Raw genomic sequence first — 21,246 nt, 5'->3', positions numbered from 1 at the left:
TTTCTCTTGATGGGGCTGGCTAATGGTTTACCAATTTTGTTTATCTTCTCAAAGAACCAGCTTTTAGTTTTATTGATCTATGCTATCATTTCTTTCATTTCTTTTTCATTTATTTCTGATCTGATCTTTATGATTTCTTTCCTTCTGCTAATGTTGGGGTTTTTTGTTCTTCTTTCTCTAATTGCTTTAGGTGCAAGGTTAGGTTGTTTATTCGAGATGTTTCCTGTTTCTTAAGGTAGGATTTTATTTCTATAAACATCCCACTTAGAAGTGATTTTGCTGCATCCCATAAGTTTTGGGTCATCGTGTATCCATTATCATTTATTTCTATTTTTTTAAATTTCGTCTTTGATCACTTCGTTATTAAGTAGTGTAATTTTAGTCTCCATGTGTTTGTATTTTTTACATACCTTTTGCTGTAATTGATATCTAGTCTCATAGTGTTGTGGTTGGAAAAGATACTTGATACAATTTCAATTTTCTTAAATTTGCCAAGGCTTGATTTGTGACCCAAAATATGATCTACACTGGATAATATTCCATAAGCACTTGAGAAAAATGTGTATTCTGTTGTTTTTGGATGGAATGTCCTATAAATATCAATTAAGTCCATCTTGTTTAATGTATCATTTAAAGCTTGTGTTTCCTTATTTATTTTCATTTTGGTTGCTCTGTCCATTGGAGAAAATGGGGTGTAAAAGTCCCCTATTATGAATGTGTTACTGTCGACTTCCCCTTTTATGGCTGTTAGTATTTGCCTTATGTATTGAGGTGCTCCTATGTTGGGTGCATAAATAATTACAATTGTTAGATCTTCTTCTTGGATCGATCCCTTGATTATTATGTAGTGTCCTTCTTTGTCTCTTCTAATAGTCTTATTTTAAAGGCTATTTTGTCTGTTATGAGAATTGGTATTACAGCTTTCTTTTGATTTCCATTTGCATGGAATATATTTTTCCATCCCCTCACTTTCAGTCTGTATGTATACCTAGGTCTGGAGTGGGTCACTTGTAGACAGCATATATATGGGTCTTGTGTTTGTATCCATTCAGCCAGTCTATGTCTTTTGGTGGGAGCTTTTAATCCATTTACATTTAAGGTAATTATGGATATGTATGTTCCTGTTCCCATTTTCTTAATTGTTTTGGGTTTGTTATTGTAGGTCTTTTCCTTCTCTTGTGTTTCTTGCCTAGAAAATTTCCTTTAGCATTTGTTTTAAAGCTGGTTAGGTGGTGCTGAAATCTCTCAGCTTTTGTTTGTCTGTTAAGGTTTTAATTTCTCCGTCAAATCTGATTGAGATCCTTGCTCAGTAGAGTCATCTTGGTTGTAGGTTTTTCTCCTTCATCACTTTAAATATGTCCTGCCACTCCTTTCTGGCTTGCAGAGTTTCTGCTGAAAGATCAGCTGTTAACCTTATGGGGATTGCTTTGTGTGTAATTTGTTGTTTTTCCCTTGCTGCTTTTTATATGTTTTCTTTGTATTTAATTTTTGATAGTTTGATTAATATGTGTCTTGGTGTGTTTCTCCTTGGATTTACCCTGTATGGGACTCTCTGTGCTTCCTGGACTTGATTAACTATTTCCTTTCCCATATTAGGGAAGTTTTCAACTATAATCTCTTCAAATATTTTCTCAGTCCCTTCTTTTTCTCTTCTTCTTCTGGGACCCCTATAATTCGAATGTTGGTGCATTTAATGTTGTCCCAGAGGTCTCTGAGAGTGTCCTCAGTACTTTTCATTCTTTTTCCTTCATTCTGCTCTGCAGTAGTTATTTCCACTATTTTATTTTCCAGGTCACTTATCCCTTCTTCTGACTCAGTTATTCTGCTATTGATCCCTTCTAGAGTATTTTTAATTTCACTTATTCTGTTGTTCATCGTTGCTTGTTTCATCTTTAGTTCTTCTAGGTCCTTGTTAAATGTTTCTTGCATTTTCTCTCTTAAATTCCCAAGATTTTGCATCATCTTTACTATCATTATTCTGAATTCTTTTTCAGGTAGACTGCCTATTTCCTCTTCATTTGTTAGTTCTGGTGGGTTTTTACCTTGATCCTTCAGATGCTGTGTGATTTTCTGTATTCTCATTTTGCTTTTCTTACTGTGTTTGGGGTCTCCTTTTGGCAGGCTGCAGGTTAGTAATTCCCGTTGTTTTTGGTGTCTGTCCCCAGTGGCTAAAGTTGCTTCAGTGCGTTGTGTAGGCTTCCAGATGAAGGGGACTAGTGCCTGTGTTCTTGTGGATGAGTCTGGGTCTTGTCTTTCTGGTGGGCAGGTCCACATCTCGTGGTGTGTTTTTGGGTGTATGTGGCCTTATTATGATTTTAGGCAGCCCCTCTGCTAATGGGTTGGTTTGTGTTCCCCTCTTGGTAGCTGTTTGGCATAGGGTGCCCAGCACTGTAACTTGCGGGTCGTTGAGTGAAGCTGGGTGTTGGTGTTGAGATGGAGATCTTGGGGAGATTTTTGCCATTTGACATTACATGGAGCTGTGAGGTCTCTTGTGGACCAGTGCCCTGAAGTTGGCTCTCCCACCTCAGAGGCACAGTACTGAGTCCTGGCTGGAGCACCAAGAGCCTGTCCTCCACACAGCTCAGAATAAAAGCAAGAAAATATAGAGAGAAAGAATGAAAGAAAGAAAGTGGATAAAATAAAATAAAGATAAAATAAAATAAAGTTATTAAAATGAAAAAAAAGAAATTTTTTAAGAAAAAATGTAATTAAAAAAACAAAAACAAAACAAAACAAAAAACTGGCAGATAGAACCCTAGGACAAATGGTGAATTCAAAGCTTTACAGACAAAATCTCACACAGAAGCATACATATACACACTCACAAAAAGAGGAAAAAGGGAAAAAATAATATATCTTGCTCTTAGAGTCCACCTCCTCAGTTTGGGTTGATTCGTTGTCTATTCAGGTATTCCACAGATGCAGGGGACATCAATTTGATTGTGGAGGTTTAATTCACTACTCCTGAGGCTGCTGGGAGAGATTTCCCTTTCTCTTCTTTGTTCGCTCAGTTCCTGGGGTTCAGCTTTGCATTTGGCCCTGCCTCTGCGTGTAGGTTTCCTGAGGGCATCTGTTCTTCGCTCAGACATGTCGGTGTCAAAGGAGCAGCTGATTCGAGGGCTGTGGCTCACTCATTCCTGGGGGAGGGAGGGATAGGGGTGTGGGACGAGCCTGCCGCAGCAGAGGCCAGTGTGGTGTAGCACCAGCCTGAGGCTCGATGTGTCTTCTCCTGGGGAATTTGTCCCTGGATCTCGGGATCCTGCCAGTGACAGGATGCACAGGCTCCCGGGAGGGGAGGTGTGGATAGTGAGCTGTGCTTGCACACAGGCTTCTTGCTGGTGGCATCAGCAGCCTTAGCATCTCGTGACCGTCTCTGGGGTCTGTGCTGTTAGCCGTGGTTCACGCCCTTCTCTGGAGGTCTTTTAAGCAGCGCTCTTAACTCACTCTCCTCATGCACCAGGAATCAAAGAGGGAAGAAAAAGTCTCTTGCCTCTTTGGCAGGTCCAGACTTTTTCCCAGACTCCCTCCTGGCTAGCTGTGGTGCACTAACACCTCCAGGCTGTGTTCACTCCACCAACCCCCGTCCTCTCCCTGTGATCCGACCAAAGCTGAGCCTCAGCTCCCAGACCCCACCCGCCCCAGCAGGAGAGCAGACAAGCCTCTGGGGATGGTGAGTGCTGGTCGGCACGGATCCTCTGTGCGGGAATCTCTCCACTTTGTCCTCTGCACCCCTGTTGCTGTGCTCTCCTCCATGGCTCCAAATCTCTCCCCCTCCACCACCTGCAGTCTCCGCTCATGAAGGGGCTTCCTACTGTATGGAAACCTTTCCTCCTTCACAGCTTCCTCCCACTGGTGCAGGTCCCGTCCCTATTCTTTTGTCTCTGTGTTTTCTTTTTACTTTTGCCCTACCCAGGTACGTGGGGCGTTTCTTGCCTTTTGGGAGGTCTGAGGTCTTCTGTCAGCGTTCAGTGGTTGTTCTATAGGAGCAGGTCCATGTGTAGATGTATTTCTGATGTATCTGTGGGGAGGAAGGTGATCTCCGCATCTTACTCTACCACCATGTTCCTCAACCCTCAACCATGGTCATTTTTAACTCTTTTGTCATTTACAGACAGTTTTGGGTGTACTCTGAGGCTTTTGGAAGAATCTTCCTATAAAAGGGTTTCATCTTTAAGGAATTCATGGAAAAAACTCTGACATGTACAGGTTTCTGGTAACTGACTATACTGTTGAACTGAATGAATAAGCATTTTCAGAACTTAATGGAAAACTGATGAATTCATAAAAGTGCTAACAAAAGATCAAGATAAAAAAATATTAATTACATGGGACTGAGTGAACTGATGAGGATCATTATAATTTTTGTGACTTTCTGTTTGAATAAAAAAAAAAGCCCACAAGGACTCAGAGGCAAAAAATATACAAATTAATTTTCACTGTAAAGTAAAGGAGCTGTTACAGTGGAGGATTACTGGACTGAATGTCAATATTATGACATAGTATAAGTGTGCTTCTTGTTTGGTAATTGCAATCATTGTTGCTTTTGTTGTGGTCATCCATTTACAATGCTTGGTGGCAGTTTATTTACCTCTTGTAAAAATAAAATGCAGTGTGTGTGTGTGAGAAAAAAATTTTTCATTTGTTTCCATTATTCTTGGTGACATATCCAAAAAAAAAATTGCTGCAATTTATGTTAAAGAGTGTTCTGCCTATGTTTTCTTCTAGGAGTTTTATAGTACCCAGCTTTACATTTAGGTCTTTAATCCATTTTTAGCATGTTTTTTATATCATGCTAGAGAATATTCTAATTTTATTTTTTTTACCTGTAGCTGCCCAGTTTTCCCAGCACCACTTATTAGAGAGACTGTGTTTTGTCCATTGTATGTTCCTGCTTCCTTTGTTATGGATTAGGTGATCTTAAGTGCATGCACTTATTTCTGTGCTCTCGATCCTGTTCTATTGATGTGACAATTTTTGTGCCATTTCCATACTCTTTTGATCACTGTAGCTTTGTAGTATAGTCTGACGTCAGGGAGCCTGATTTCTTCAACTCAGTTTTTGTTTCTTAAGAATGTTTTTACTGTTCAGGATCTTTTGTGTCTATATACACATTTAAAATATTTTTGTTCCAGGTCTGTGAAAAATGCCATTGGTAATTTCATAGAGATTGCATTGAATCTGTAGATTGCCTTTGATAGTATGACCATTTTAACAATATTGATTCTTCCAATCTAAGAACATGGTATATCTTTCCATCTGTTTGTGTGGTATTCACTTTCTTTCACCATGGTCTTATAATTTTCAGAGTACAGATCTTTAACCTCATTAGGTAGGCTTATTCCTGGGTATTTTATTCTTTTTCATGTGATAGTAAATAAAAAAGAATCCAAACTGCAAAGGAAGAAGTAAAACTGTCACTGTTTGCAGAGGACATGATATTATACATAGAAAACCCTAAAGATCCTACCATAAAACTACTCGAGCTCATCAATGAATTTGATAAAGTTTCATGATAAAAAATTAATATACATAAATCTGTTGCATTTCTATACACTAACAGCAAAATATCAGAAAGATAAATTAAGGAAAATATCTCACTTAATTCTTATCACCTATGATTAGAGATTGTTATTCACCTGTGCACAACCTGTCTTAGCTGATGCTTATTAGCATGAGAAAGGCTTTTAAATTATGAAAATGGCTGCAGGATAATTATGGACAGGTTGGATACACTGCAGGCTTAGAATGTTGTTTGTGAGAAGTGTTCTTTTCTCTTCTGCATTTAACTTAATATCTATTCCAAACTCTTCTGTTTTTATACTTCTCACTGCTCCAACTCCTGGACAGTCATCCTGATTTACTCAAGAACTAAGAGGTTTCAAAAAAAATGGGACATTGAGTCTAAAATGAGGGTAGTCTTGGGCAAACCTACACCAATTTTACTGTTATTCTCAACTTGCCATTTTATGTATGTGAATTCTTCCTATAGAGTTTGAAAATCTAGGGATAAAATTCCTCTATCACTATCCTTAATTCCTTTAATGTAGCTACTGCTTCATAGGATTCAATCTGGGGACTATATTTGGCAGATTTCTTCTCCAGGTTAGTCTCTGAGCCCCTTGGAAACAAGACAAGACATGGTCTTTGAAGAACAGAGAAGGAAATAGCTTCATTTAGTTAAAGATTTATGAAGTGCCTACTGTGTATAATGCAAAGTGCTAGTGTAAATTTAGTCAATTTTATGAGATTAGTAAGCTAATGGTCTCATCAAAAATCGAATTTATGATTTCATTCAGACAACTTATGGAGCCAAAAGCCTTGGTTGAGTAATATTAGCAGATATTAAGTTGTATATTAGGCGACCTGATAAAAAAAGACACTTATTTGGAATAAATTATAATCATTGACGGGCATAATGCATTATTTGAAAATCTATAATTTCTATTATGAAAAAATGGGTCATACTATTATTTTATCCACATAAGTTTATGGTAAGATTTATAGGAGTTTGATCTGAATGTTACCTGACCTAAAAATACTCTGGAAATTAACAAAATGGAATTTTGACTATATTTCTGATATTAACCTATCATCTTCTAAAAAACAATTCCTTCTAAAACCCAATTTAACCTACATAATTCAGGTTCATTAAGAATGCTAATTAAATGAGGTCATCTGGATCATTACCTAAATTATAAGATATAAATAATATGAATTTATTTTATTTCTTTCTGTTTTGTATTCAGAGAGACATGAAAGTGAAGGTGCTTTGAATTAAAAGTCCCATAGAAATCTAAAGTATCATTTTGCTAGAAAGTATAAAAAGAATCTAGTGACATAAGCATAACTTCATTGGAGTTCCAATAGTGGTTAGGAAACTCAAGATTACTCTTTCTCCTTTAACAATATCCTTTCCTCCACTTACTTTAAAGCTTATATTCTACAAATTCATGTGCCCTTGAAATTCTATATCCCAGACCTTCGTAAGTATCATCATTTTTAACTTGTCTTGGCAATGTTGTCATTTCCTACCCTGCAAACAACAACTGTATGCTTAGACTCAGCCTGCTTTTTGCTATGGTAATTCTAAAAACAATTTTATTTTACATGCTTTCCTGTGTTACAGTAATTATGTCAAAGGTATGGCTTTGACGTACTGCCATTACCAGTTTTAAAGCCCAGGCTATAGGTAAAGAAAGAATTTGATTATAATCATAGGCTGTTAAAAAAAAAACACTGTGACAAAAGCAAAGTCAATAAATATTGGTTCAAGGATAGAGCAAGTTTTATCATTTTTTTTCTGAAACATTCAAGGCAAACTCTTTTTTTCTGCTGCTGCTTTTTTTAAAAAATTGAGGTATAATTGACTTATAGCATTTTGTAAGTTTAAGGTGTACAAAGTGTTAATTTGATACATTTATACATTTCAATATGATTACCACCAGAGAATTAGTTAACACCTCCATTATATCATATATTATTATTTATTTCTTTGTGGTGAAAACAATTAACATGTAGTCTCTTAACACCTTTGAAGTATGTAATACCATATTGTCAACTACCATAAGAATGCTGTCCATTAGATCTCCAAAACTTATTATTTTTCTGGTTGAAAATTTGTACCCTCTGGCCAACATCTCTCCAGTTGTTCCACACATAAGCCCCTGGCAACTACCTTTCTACTCTCTATCTCTACAAATTCAGTTTATTTTTAGATTCCACATACAATGATATTGCACAGTATTCATTTTTCTCTGACTTATCTCACCGTGTTTTCACAAATGACACAATTTTCCTCTTTCCATGGCTGAATAATATATAATATATACATTATATAATATCTTCTTTATCCATTAATTCATTGACAGACATTAAGGTGCTTTTCATTTCTTGGCTATTGTAAATAAATCTGCAATAAACATGGGGTTGTGGTTATATTTTTAATATTATTTCCCTTAGATATACACCCAGAAATGGAATTGCTGGATCATATGGTAGTTCTATTTTAAATTGTTTGAGGATTTCCATGCTGTTTTCCACTATGGCTGGACCAATTTACATTTCCATAAACAGTGCATAAAGTTTCCCTTTTCTTTACATTCTAACCAACACTTGTTAACTCTTGTCTTTTTGAAGATAGCCATTCTACCAGGTTTTGTAAAATAGTATCACATTGTAACTTCGATTTGCATTTTTCTGATGTTTGGTGATGTTGCACATCTTTTTATGTACCTGTTGTCCATTTGGATGTCTTTGGAAAAATTTCTATTCAATTTGTCTGCCCATTTTTAAATCAGTTTCTTGGTTTTGTTATGGAGTTGCATTAGTTCTTTATATATTTTGGATATTAACCCCTCATCTGATATATGGTTTAGAAGTATTTTCTCCAATTCTGCCTTTTCATTTTGTTGATTGTTTCTTTTGTTGTGTAAAGACTTTTAAATTAGATGCTGTCTCACTTAGTGATTTTTGCTTGTATTGTTTGTACTTTTGGTGTCATATCCAAAAATATATTGCCAAGACCATTTTCAGGGAGCTTTATCCTTATGTTTATTTTCAGTAGTTTTACAGTTTCAGGCCATATGCTTAAGTCTTTAACCCATTTTGACTTAATTTTTGTGAGTGGTGTGAGATAGGGGCTTCTTTGTGGTTATCTAGTTTTCTTAACACCATTTATTAAAGAGACTATCTGTTTCCACTGAATATTCTTGGCTCGCTTTTCAAATATTATTTGACTGTCTATACTTAAGTTTATTTTTGGACCTTCTATCCTGTTCCATTGGTTTAAATGTCTATTTCTATGCTAGTACCATGCTGTTTTGATTACTGTGGCTTTGTTTGAAATCAAGAAGTGTAATGTCTCCAGTATTGTTTATCTTTTTCAGGATAGCTTTGACTATTCAAGTTCTTTTGTGGTTCATAAAAATTTTAGGATTTTTAAAAATTTCTTTGAAAATTGCCATTGGGATTTCCATAAGGACTTCATTGGATCTATAGATGGCTTTTGCTTTGTATAGATGGTTTCAGGTAGTATGGCAGTATTAATTCTTCTGATCCATAAACACAGGAAAGTCTTTTCACTTGTTTATGTCTCCCTCAATTTCCTTCATCAAATTCTTGTTTTTTATAGTGTAGATCTTTTACTTCCTTGGTTAAATTTAGCAAAGTCTTTTATTGTTTTTGATAGTATTGTTAATTGGATTGTTTTCTATATTATTTTTCTGATATTTCATTGTTCATTATAAAAACACAACTGATTTATGTATGTTGATTTATACCCTAAAACTTTACTGAATTTGCCGATTAGTTCCAAAATTTTTTGATTGAGTCTTTGGAATTTTATAAATCAAATATTACATCATCTGCAAACAAAGATATTTGTACTTCTTACTTTCTAATTTGGATACCTTCTATTTTTTTTGCCTATCTGATTTCTCTATCTAAGACTTTCAGAAGATTGAAATAATGTCAAGTATCTTTTCTGACCACTATGGTATGCAACTAGAAACCAAGAAGAAGAAAGCTTAGACATTTACAAACATGTGAAAGGTAAACAACACACTCTTGAACAAACAATGGGTAGAAGAAGAAATCAAGAAAGAAATATAAAAATCTTGAAAAATTAAAAATGAAAATACACCATATCAAAACTTATGTGATGCAGCAAAAACAAGTTTTAGAAGGAAGGTTATAGTGATAAATATAGTAATAAGAAAAAAGAAAGACCTTAAATAAACAGCTAAACTTTACACCTCAAGGAACTAGAAAACAAACAAACAAACAAAAAAAACACCCAAAGTTTAACAGAATGAAGGAAATAACAAAGATTAGAGCAGAAATAAATGAAATAGAAACCAGAAAAACACAATAGAAAATATCAATGAGACTAAGAGCTGGTTTTTTGAAAAGATAAACAAAATTGACAAACTGTTAACTAGACTACCAAAAAAAGAGAGAAGATTTAAATAAATAAATAAAATCAGAAATGAAAAAGGAGGCAAATATAGCTGATGCCAGAGAAATACACAGAATTATGAGACTACTATGAACAATTATATGCCAACAAATTGTATAGCTTAGAAGAAATGGAATAAATTCCTAGGCGCATAAAACTTGCCAAGGCTGAGTGATAATGAAATAGAGAATCTGAACAGACCAATAATGAGTAAAAAGATTGAATCAGTAATTTAAAACTTCTCAACATATAAAAGTGCAGGACCAGATAATTTCACTAGTGAATTCTACCAACAATTTAAAGAAGAATTTATGTCAATACTCAAAATCTTCCAAAATTTTTAAGAAGAGTCATTTTGTAAGGCCAGTATTACCCTGATACCAAAGCCAGATAAGATTACTGCAAGGCAAGAAAACTATAGACCAACATCCCTGATGAATATGGTAAAATTCTCAACAAAATTTTAGCACGATGAATTTAATATCACTTTAAAAGGTCATCCTTGGAATGAATCCCAGGATTCATCCCCATTATGCAAGTATGTTTCATCATATGCATGTCAGCTAATGTGATACACCACATTAACAAAATGAAGTATAAAAATCATATGGGCATCTCAATAGATGTAGAGAAAGCACTTGACAAAATACATCCTTTCATGATAAAAATGTCACACAAATTTGGTAGAGAAGGAACATACCTCAACATTAATAAAGACCATATACAACAAAATCACAGTTACCATCTTACTCATTAGTGAACAGTTGGAAGCTTTCCACCTAAGATCAGGAATAAGACAAGGGTGCCTACTATCCCCACTCTTATTTAGCATAGTATTAGAAATCTTAACAAGTTTCATCTTTCTATATACACAAAAATGATGTGATCTTGCTTTACATATATGCTTCTTTAACTCTTTAGGTTCCAACAAAGTCACTGAGACCAACCTAAGAAATTGTGAATTTGTTATCAGAATTCATATGAGGCTGATTGGAAGCAAAAAGCTTTCAGATTCCAAGCTTTCAGCATGACTATGGATGACTGTCTGCTTCATCTCTCTTTCTCTCTCCCTCCCTTCCTCTTTCCCTCCATTCCTTCATTTTCTTCTCCTCTCCTCCCTTTTCTCCTTCTTCCTTCTGTTTTTCTCTCACCTCTCTCTTTCTCTCCATTTTGTCGTCTCTGTCATGGAATTCTTTCTTTTCTTTATGTGTCTGTTTTATTTTTTCACTTGGAACTCAACAATACTTATATACTCCAGTCTAAATTCAGTAATCTGCTACATTTAATATAATTGGCTTAGTTCAATAACATTAATTATTTTGGGTTACATCATGAGTTATTAAACATTTTATGTTCCCTTGAGTCATGTTACCACACTTGGTTCTTTCTGTGGTCATCCTTATATAACCAAACACCATACAAAACAACAGCCTAGCATTGCTTCTTTTTGCAGAAAATTTGGGTAGGACAATCTCAGGCAGATAAATTTTGGGGAGTATGCCACATACTATAACTGACATGCTCTGTACATCATCTCTCTTCAAGCCATTAATGAGCTGTGCTGCTTGCCTCTATTGACTTCTGTTACTTCACCTGTAAAACTCTAAATGAATTGAAATTGATAATTACGATCACTTTCTACTCAAATATTCTAGGAGATCCAAATGTACAAAGAAAATTGGGAGAGGTTTTGAGGGGAGGAAGACCCTCAAATACCATTCCATTAGTCAGGTACCTGTGCATGCAGATGGCCTTAATATTAAACTATCCTTTGGCTTAATTCTTTGGTTTCTCTCCTTAGAAGTATATGGATTATCCTTAAAGCTGGTGGTATTTGAGAAAACAAAGAAGAAGAGATAAAATTCAATCCATTTTTATGACAATATCCTGTCCTGGCAGAGCAAACTGAGAAACTATTACATAATTGTTTTTAACTGAATATAAACTTTAGTATAGTAATAGTTACCTCCAAGGAGGGTCAGTAAAGAAGATTTCAGTCTGTTGAATACTATTTTTATTACAAATATAAATTTTAATAAATTTATATTGGGAATCAGGTATAGTTTCAATAAATATGTGTATCCTACATACAACAGTATGTAGGAATATTGTGTGATAACGCATGTGGACAGGTTTCAAGGGGGCAACTTTCAAAGGGTCATCTCAAGTTTGGGTTTTATAAGGAAGGCTGACAATAGAATCATTTTGCTGAGGAGAAATATAGAGCAATGAGACACAGTTAAGGCTGGGAGCAGAGAGTAAATGAATTTTGTAATCATATGGAGAACTAAGCAAAGGTAGAAATAAGGGACTCCTGGAGAGAGGTAAGTGATAAGAACTGCCATCATTTATCTATTCATTAAATCAATATTCATTGTAGAAATGTGATCATCTAGTGATTAAGAGAACAGACCTCATAAACAAAATAGACCTAAAAATTAAGCTTTCATTTGGTAACTACAAGATGTGTTCTTGGACAAATTAATAAACATTTCTGAGTCTCTTTCCTTGTCTGTAAGTTTGGGAGAATAATAAGCATCTCATAGGGTTGTTGTGAAGATGGAATAAATTAATATCTTGGCTTGTATAACAAAGTTTATGATAGTTTTAAATAATAATATTGTTACTATTTTTTATTTTTCATATTATTGGCATTACTGAGCTCTTTCTGTATATAAAAAAAATTGCCAAACTGTTGGCACTATTAAGAGACAAAAGCAACTATTAAGTAAATGAAGCCAGGGTTCTAGATAAGTCATATTAGCTGAGACATTCTTTTTTGAGGGTCCTGGGAAATTTTTATGGGTCAGTCGAGACTCTGTAAACAAGCCAAACTGAAGTGTACACTAAAGAAACCCCCAAAACCTTCATGGTTTACCCACAGGACACATGGTTTGATTATATATAGGGTCCTGACAAGTTCCACATTCATAGTGTGATCACAATCATGTGTATATATTAACTAGAAAGCCTATAATATTTATGGCATGTTGGAAAATCAAAGGAATTTTTAATTGTTTAATGTGACAGTTTGATCATCATATTTTTCAGAAACAATTTCTCAATAAGTGGTAATCACCAGCCTTTTAAGCAACATTTTTGCCACATTTTCTTAGTTATTGGTGGAAACCAATGTGCAGGGCCCATGATAAGAAGCTGCTCTGTAGCAGGCCATCACTGTTACCTAAAAGCAAACTGAACTGGCATAAATAATTGTACTGTTAGAAAGCCTTTCCCTTGCACCTTGCCGATCATTGACAATTTACATATCTTAGAAAAACCTTTGTTGGCTTCTGTCATTTCTGCCCTATTATGTGCCTCTCTGGATAATTACCAGTTAATGTGAAAAAGCAGATGGAAAAAAAAAACCTTGAAATTTCTGATAGAGAATCCTCAGACCTCTCTTCTTATCTGTGCATAGCAGCTTACTGATTTCAAAAGAAGTTTCAAAACCTTTGTTAAAATGTCCCTGATTCCCAGTTTGAATGAACCAAATGACATTCAGTTAAAATTATTTTGCTTTTTTTCACAATTAAATTCCATTATCATGAACTGTCAAAGAAAAGTAGAAGACCTCTTAACTAATGTGTCAGTTGTTTATTTTGTATATTTTGTAGTGTGGGCTATATACATCTGTGTGAAGTGTTTATGTGTGTTAGGGAAACAATAACTGAACTTTGCAACAATGTGTGGGCAGTATCAGACAGTCTCCTTCTCCCTGTTTCCCTCCCCTGTTCAAAAAGTATACCTTTAGAGAAAGGCTAACTGACCATTTCACAAAACTTAAGAGGTGGTGAGCAGCCTGTATATGTAGGCCCTCTAAGTAACTTGTTTTCCCTAAATTTGTCTATCATTTGTATTAGACATTAAGCAACCTCCAATGTCACTCCTTATATTAATCAAACTATGTTTACAGCATAATCAATGAAAGTTATTACAAGACTATAGTCCAATTTCCATCAAGAATAGGACATTAGAATGTGTTTATATGTGAGCTAAGAGGTAAATACATTACTACACACTGGTAGTGATGAAATTAATTTCCTGACATCATTTTCTGTGAGCTTGTATTTCACTCAAATAGCTGCATCTCTTCTATCACCACATTTTTCAGTATGTGGAATATTTAGTACTTTGAGAGTCCTCTTTTCTTAATATTTTTGGAAATTTGGTATTCATGTTGGAGTGAGCTCATATATTTATTGTCAAGTAATTATCAACTTTATGGAACGTGCATGGGCAAATTTAGGGTCCCATTGCAGCTTTTCTTCTGATTGCCTTTGTACTTTTCCCAGCCTTCTGAGTATTCACAGTATATAAACAGAGAAAATCTTATATAAAAATTTATTCAAGTATTTCATATGCTAGATATTTATCTTTTAATCATAAATGGCTTCCACAAATCCTGGGATGCCATTGTAAAAGAGTGATAGTAATAACAATAACAGTAACCATTATCATCATTATATCATCATCATCATCATTATTATCATCATCATGGCTAACATTTATTGAGTGTTTATTCTGTGCCAGGTTGTCTAAATTATTTGTATTCATTATCTCATTTAATCCTCCCAATAATCTGATGTTGTGGGTATTACTAACTTCTATATCTTACAGATGAGAAAATTGGGTTTGGAGAAATGAAGTAATTTCCCCAAGGTCAATCAACCAAAAAGTGACAAATCAAAGTCTAAAACTCAGCCTGATTCCAAAGTACTTGTACTTAAATACTATACTATCTTCTAGGATCTCTCATTCCTCTTTTTGTTTTCAGAAGTTGGAGGTTGGAGGTGTCCTCTAGTTCTCTTTCCTTCTTTTTCCTTGTGATCTGAACTTGCAATCCTATGCACCACCCCTTACCCTTGGATATATTTTTCCATGGCAAGGTAGCTTCTGTGAATTAAAATCATGGAGGAAAACCCAAAAACTCTCTCCTTTTCTACCATTGTTACTAACTTGTTTTATACCAATCCAAGCCTCTGCCACAGAAATTTACTATATGTTTCTACTTAGGGAATCCTTGTCCTTACTCCTAAGTTCATGCCATACTCTTTGGTAAAAAATGTCAAGAATGGATAGTTAACTATAAGTATGGACTTTGTTTCTGGAAGGTAAATTAATCTTTATTAATTTAGGCATACAAAGGTTCATGATTATCACCTATGAACATGTCAATGGATGTAGTAGAAAGAGCATGAAGCTTTACAATCTACGAAACTTAGGTTAAACCTAGATTCTGCCACAATCACTCTGACATTGAAAAAGTTTCTAAATTGCTTTGATAATCAGTTCCCTTTTCTGTAAAATTGAGTTAATGATATTTCTATTTTAAGAATTGTGGTGTAGATTAAATGAGATTATGGGTGCAAATTGCCTGGCACTAGGCTGATATATGGTAGTCTCTCCATAAGTGGTAGTTGTTATTATTTTATTGTTTTGTTACAGATTACATGATAAAAAGAGAGAGGGGTGGATATCTAAAGGAGCGTTCTCTCCTTTAAGTGCAAGCTGTGAGAACAAAATACATGTTATGCAGAAGGGACAGACAGCTGCCTAGTGTCCTTGAGTGAAATCTGCAGAGAGTTTCACATAAAATATTCAATGCATTTGATTAAATTAAATAAATACATAACACATGTATTATATGTATATATACTATATAAATATATATGAATGTATACTATATAAGTATATATAAATTTACATATACAGTTAATATTTATTAATGACCTACAATGTGCTAGATACTGTGCTAAGAATTTTCGCTAAAGGACCTTCTTCAATCCATATATTACTCTCACTTTTAAATGTAAGAAAACCGAAGTCCAGAAGTGTGGAAGAACTTGAAGAACCTGCTGGCTATCACTCAAAAAATTCTAACACAGAGATTCAAGGTCAGCTATGTCTGACTCCAAAGCTCACTGAACAATGGTGCCTTAGAGCTAAGAAAGTAAAGCAGTTCTCCTCTAGGCTCCACTGGTCAGTTCAACAAAATTGAATGGATTTTATGTGTAAAGAACTATTCTAGATACAATCAGAAAAAGAGATATGATAAAAGATGGTTTCTTTTTTCAGATGTAATCATAAGTATAAGGGAGGATGATGTTAAATACCATATAACTGGCATAAACAAAATATTTGGAGATTTGAATTAAAAAGAGTTTGCAGTGGTTAGATTTTTAAAAATTCTTTAGTTCAGCTACATATTGTTTAAAAAGGCTTTTTGGGCTAGCCTAGGGATGTAACTGTCAGTCACAATAGAGTGTGAATGGTAAGATGCATTGTGAGCCCTAGTTCAATCAGCCTACATATGAAATTTTGGAAGACATCCATTTGTAAGCATGAGAGGTGTTGTGGCTGGACTGGAGATGGCTGCCTTCCTGATGCTTCCAAAGAAACTACAGGGGAAAAAAGGTGTGTGCTGCTTGTAAATTTTGGAGATTAATCCTTTGTCAGTTGCTTCATTTGCAAATATTTTCTCCCATTCTGAGGGTTGTCTTTTGGTCTTGCTTATGGTTTCCTTGGCTGTGCAAAAGATTTTAAGTTTCATTAGGTCCCATTTGTTTATTTTTGCTTTTATTTCCATTTCTCTAGGAGGTGGGTCAAAAAGGATCTTGCTATGATTTATGTCATAGAGTGTTCTGCCTATGTTTTCCTCTAAGAGTTTGATAGTGTCTGGCCTTACAATTAGGTCTTTAAACTATTTTGAGCTTATTTTTGTGTATGGTGTTAGGGAGTGTTCTAATCTCATACTTTTACATGTACCTGTCCAGTTTTCCCAGCACCACTTATTGAAGAGGCTGTCTTTTCTCCACTGTATATTCTTGCCTCCTTTATCAAAGATAAGGTGACCATATGTGCGTGTGTTTATCTCTGGGCTTTATATCCTGTTCCATTGATCTACATTTCTGTTTTTGTGCCAGTACCATAGTGTCTTGATTACTTTAGCTTTGTAGTATAGTCTGAAGTCAGGGAGCCTGATTCCTCCAGCTCCATTTTTTGTTCTCAAGATTGCTTTGGCTATTTGTGGTCTTTGGTGTTTCCATACAAATTGTGAAAAATTTTGTTCTAGTTCTGTGGAAAATACCAGTGGTAGTTTGATAAAGATTGCATTGAATCTGTAGATTGCTTTGGGTAGTAGAGTCGTTTTCACAATGTTGATTCTTCTAATGCAAGAACATAGTATATCTCTCCATCTATTTGTATCATCTTTAATTTCTTTCATCAGTGTCATAATTTTCTGCATACAGGTCTTTTGTCTCCTTAGGTAGGTTTATTCCTAGATATTTTATTATTTTTTTTGCAATGGTAAATGGGAGTGTTTTCTTAATTTCACTTTCAGATTTTTCATCATTAGTATATAGGAATGCTAGAGATTTATTTTTGTTAATTTTGTAGCCTGCTACTTTACCAAATTCATTGATTAGCTCTAGTACTTTTCTGGTAGCATCTTTGGAATTCTCTATGTATAGTATCATGTCATCTGCAAACAGTGACAGCTAGAGGGGTGGGATAGGGAGGGTGGGAGGGAGGGAGACACAAGAGGGAAGAGATATGAGAACATATGTATATGTATAACTGATTCACTTTGTTATAAAGCAGAAACTAACACACCATTGTAAAGCCATTATAGTCCAATAAAGATGTTAAAAAAAAAGTTGTGTGTTTTTTATTCTGGAAGGTTAGGTTTGAATTCTGGCTTTGCTACTTTTTAGGTGTATGGCCTTCAGTGAATCGCCTAAACTGTTGAAGATTCAGTTTGCACAGCTATATAGTGGGGTGATCATATTTGACTGTTGAATGAACAGAAGATGTGGCACAGGGCAATGTTAAAAAAAATAAGGATCAAATTAAGTAAAGGATGTGAAAATACTTTGGAAAGTTTATAAATGTGGCAATATGTTAGTTAAAATAGTTATTTATTTTAATAGAGGTATATGTGGGATCTGCCCCCTTTAATTTGAAGAAATATACATTCAGTATGAGTCTTGAAACCAGTTCTTTCATGCTGTTAACCAGGGCAAACCATTTCAAGGAGTCTGTTTCTTCCTACCTGGCTAATTAAAAAAAACTCATCTTTATTAAGTGGCCACAAGAAAGGAAGGGATTGGAATATGTCCTGCCTATCTATGCCAGCATTACCATCTCTCTAGTTTACTGGACAAGAGAAAAGAAGTAGATACAAGTTCTCAGGATAGATTCTTCTTGATCTCTAAATTTCACTTGCTCTTTAAGTAATCCAATGTTGTACTGCATACTGGTTTGTCTCATTTTTTAGTAATATTTTTTGATTCTAGAATAAATTCAAATATAAACTTTTAAAATCCTGAATCACTAGGGTACTTATGTAGCATACATTTTTTCCTGAGACTATATTTCCAAAGCCGGCTTATACTCTATAAAAGGAAACACTTAGGCATATAATGACATAATATCAGAGTAGGAAGAAATCATCTAGAAAAAGTTCAGCCTCTGATCTTTCAGAGAGATGTTTTGGCACAGAAATAGGAAATAATTTGCCCATGGAAGTAATGGGAATAGTGGTTTAGAGTGTCAGATTTAGAATCAAAGAAATCATGTATTTGAAGCCCAACACTGAATTTTTCTATCTGTGTGGCCTCACACACATTAATTTCTCAAGGCATCTTTTCTGTATAATGGGGTCAATAATGATAGCACCTACCTCATCAGAGAACTGTGAGAATTAAATGAGTTAACACATGAAAAACACTTAACACAGTGCCTGGGAGATAAAAAGTACTCAATAATTGTTGCTATGTTGATGATGATGATGATGATGATGATGACGATGACAATGATGATAACAATGAACAAGGAAAGTCACAGTTCTGAACCTACATTTTCTGATTACCAGTTTACTTTTTTGTGTTCAGATTCAAATACTGGAATATTTGGGGAGCACCGATGAAAGAAAATGTAGAATTTCATCCCACATATTTGCACCTTTGCTCAAGTCTTATTCAGATCTATTTTCTCAGTTTATATTCTATATTTATTAAAGTCATTCATCATTAAATGATTCTTTAGATTACCTTTTGTTTTAAATTCCAGGGATACAGTGGAAAATAAGATTGATATCATCCTGGAGCTTGCATTCTAGTAGGTTGTTTATATTTATCTCACTTTATAATATTTTCAGGAATCATGAAAAATGGATAAGGTTAACAAAAGAAACTAAATTTTCTGGAATCAGCCAAGAAGAATACAAGTAATTGACTTTTCAAATATACTTTGTATTATGTTATGTTAAGGAGATGTGTAGTAATAAAAAATTTTCAGAAATGTATTTTACTTAAAATTTTTATTTTATATTGGAGTATAGTTGATTAACAATGTTGTGTTAGTTTAAGGTGTACAGCAAAGTGATTCAGTTATACATATATAATACATGTAGATTAAGTCCCCTACATATGAACGAGTTCCATTCTAAGAGTGTGTTCATAAGTCCAATTTGTTTATAAAAGTCCAACAAAGTTAACTTATGTATCCAACTAAAACAATCGGCTATATAGTACTCTACTGTAATATCTTTATAGTACTTTTCACAAAAATAATTCATAAAAAACAAACACAAAAAATAGAGAAAACATTTTTAGTCTTACTGTACAGTACCTTGAAAAGTACAGTGGTACAGTACAACAGCTGGCACACAGGGGCTGACATCAAGTGAACAGGCAAGAAGAGTTACTGACTGGAGGAGGGAGAGGTGGTGGGAGATGGTAGAGCTGAAGGATCATCAGCAGTAGGAGACGGAAGGAAAGCTGCAATTTCACTCATTCCTGACGTCGATGGCACAGGTTCTCGTTCCTTGCTGAATTCAATTCTATCTATTCTCTTGAAAAAATGATCCAGTGATGTCTGGGCAGTACTGTACCAGCTACACCACCACTGCTTTTATGCTTGCTTACGGACATCCTGGGTTTGAAATAAAGACAGTACTGTACAGTAAAGTACACAAAAGCATAACCACTTGTAGAGGATGCATGCATGTGACAATGTACATCAGATACATGAACTAACATGTAATTGGACATGCGAATGCACTTTTGCATATATGAAAGTTCGCAACTTGAAGGTTCATATGTAGGGGAATTACTGTATCTATTCTTTTTCAAGTTATTTTTCCATTTAGATTATTACAGAATATTGAGCAGAGTTCCCTGTGCTATACAGTAGGTCCTTATTGGTTATCTATTTTAAATATAGCAGTGTATACATGTCAATCTCACACTCCTAATCTGTCCCTCCCCCCAGCAAATGTATTTTAAAAATCTTTTTCTGGTATAACATTCAGTCCATATAGATTAGGCTTGCTTACCTCCATAATAATAGCTAATACTTATTGAGTGTTCACTGTGTCAATTGTATTTTTTTGTGTGTGGGTATTTATATTATAAAACTTATTTAATTTTCAGACCAACCATGACAACATCATTTCAGTTTATAAATATGTGACTTAAAGAGCATTTTTAATTACTTCTTTCAACATGTTTAGTTTTTAAATTTCTTTTCTTTTCTTTTTTGTCTGTATCAAGTCTTCGTTGTGGCGCATGGGCTTCTCTCTAGTTGTGGTGTGCGAGTTTTCTCTCTCTAATTGTGGCACGCAGGCTCCAGGGCATGTGGGCTCTGTAGTTTGCTGCACGTGGGCTTTCTTGTTAAGGGGGTGAGCTCATTAGTTGTGGGGCGTGGGCTTAGTTTTCCCCTGACATGTGGGATCTAAGTTCCCCGACCAGGGATCAAACCTGCATCCCCTGCATTGGAAGGTGGATTCTTTACCACTGGGCCACCAGGGAAGACCCATCAACAACTTTAGTTTTATAAAGTAAGAACTAGTGTTAAATATAAATTTGAATTTTACAACAATTAGTTTAACAAGATAGTGAAGTAGTGAGCTACCTTTTCCTAAATATTTTGAAGTAGAGGCTGGACTTCTATAGAGGGGATTGTTATATTGAGAAGAGATTTGAATAAGATAACCCCTGTAGTCCCTTTCTAATCTAATACACATCTCCCCCCACACACATCCTCACTTACCACCACATAAAAATCTTCTTTTCATATTTTAGGTTTTAGTTTTAGCAAGATATTACCCAACTGCTATTTTGCTGCCTATTCTATTTGCTTTTCATACTTCCTCATTAGCCATGACAGTAATAGAGTTTATTACTCAATATGTATTGAATGGATAAAAATATACATACTATATATGAAAGAGTAAATCAATAAATGAAATTCTGAATGAAATTAAGTATCTTCTTAATCATCAA

The sequence above is a fragment of the Delphinapterus leucas genome, chromosome X (genome assembly GCF_059928025.1).
Source record: "Delphinapterus leucas isolate spDelLeu-1000000601 "Yukka" chromosome X, BTC_Dleu_Yukka2, whole genome shotgun sequence".
Classification (NCBI taxonomy): Eukaryota; Metazoa; Chordata; class Mammalia; order Artiodactyla; family Monodontidae; genus Delphinapterus; species Delphinapterus leucas.
Note: the sequence above shows the minus strand (reverse complement) of the source record.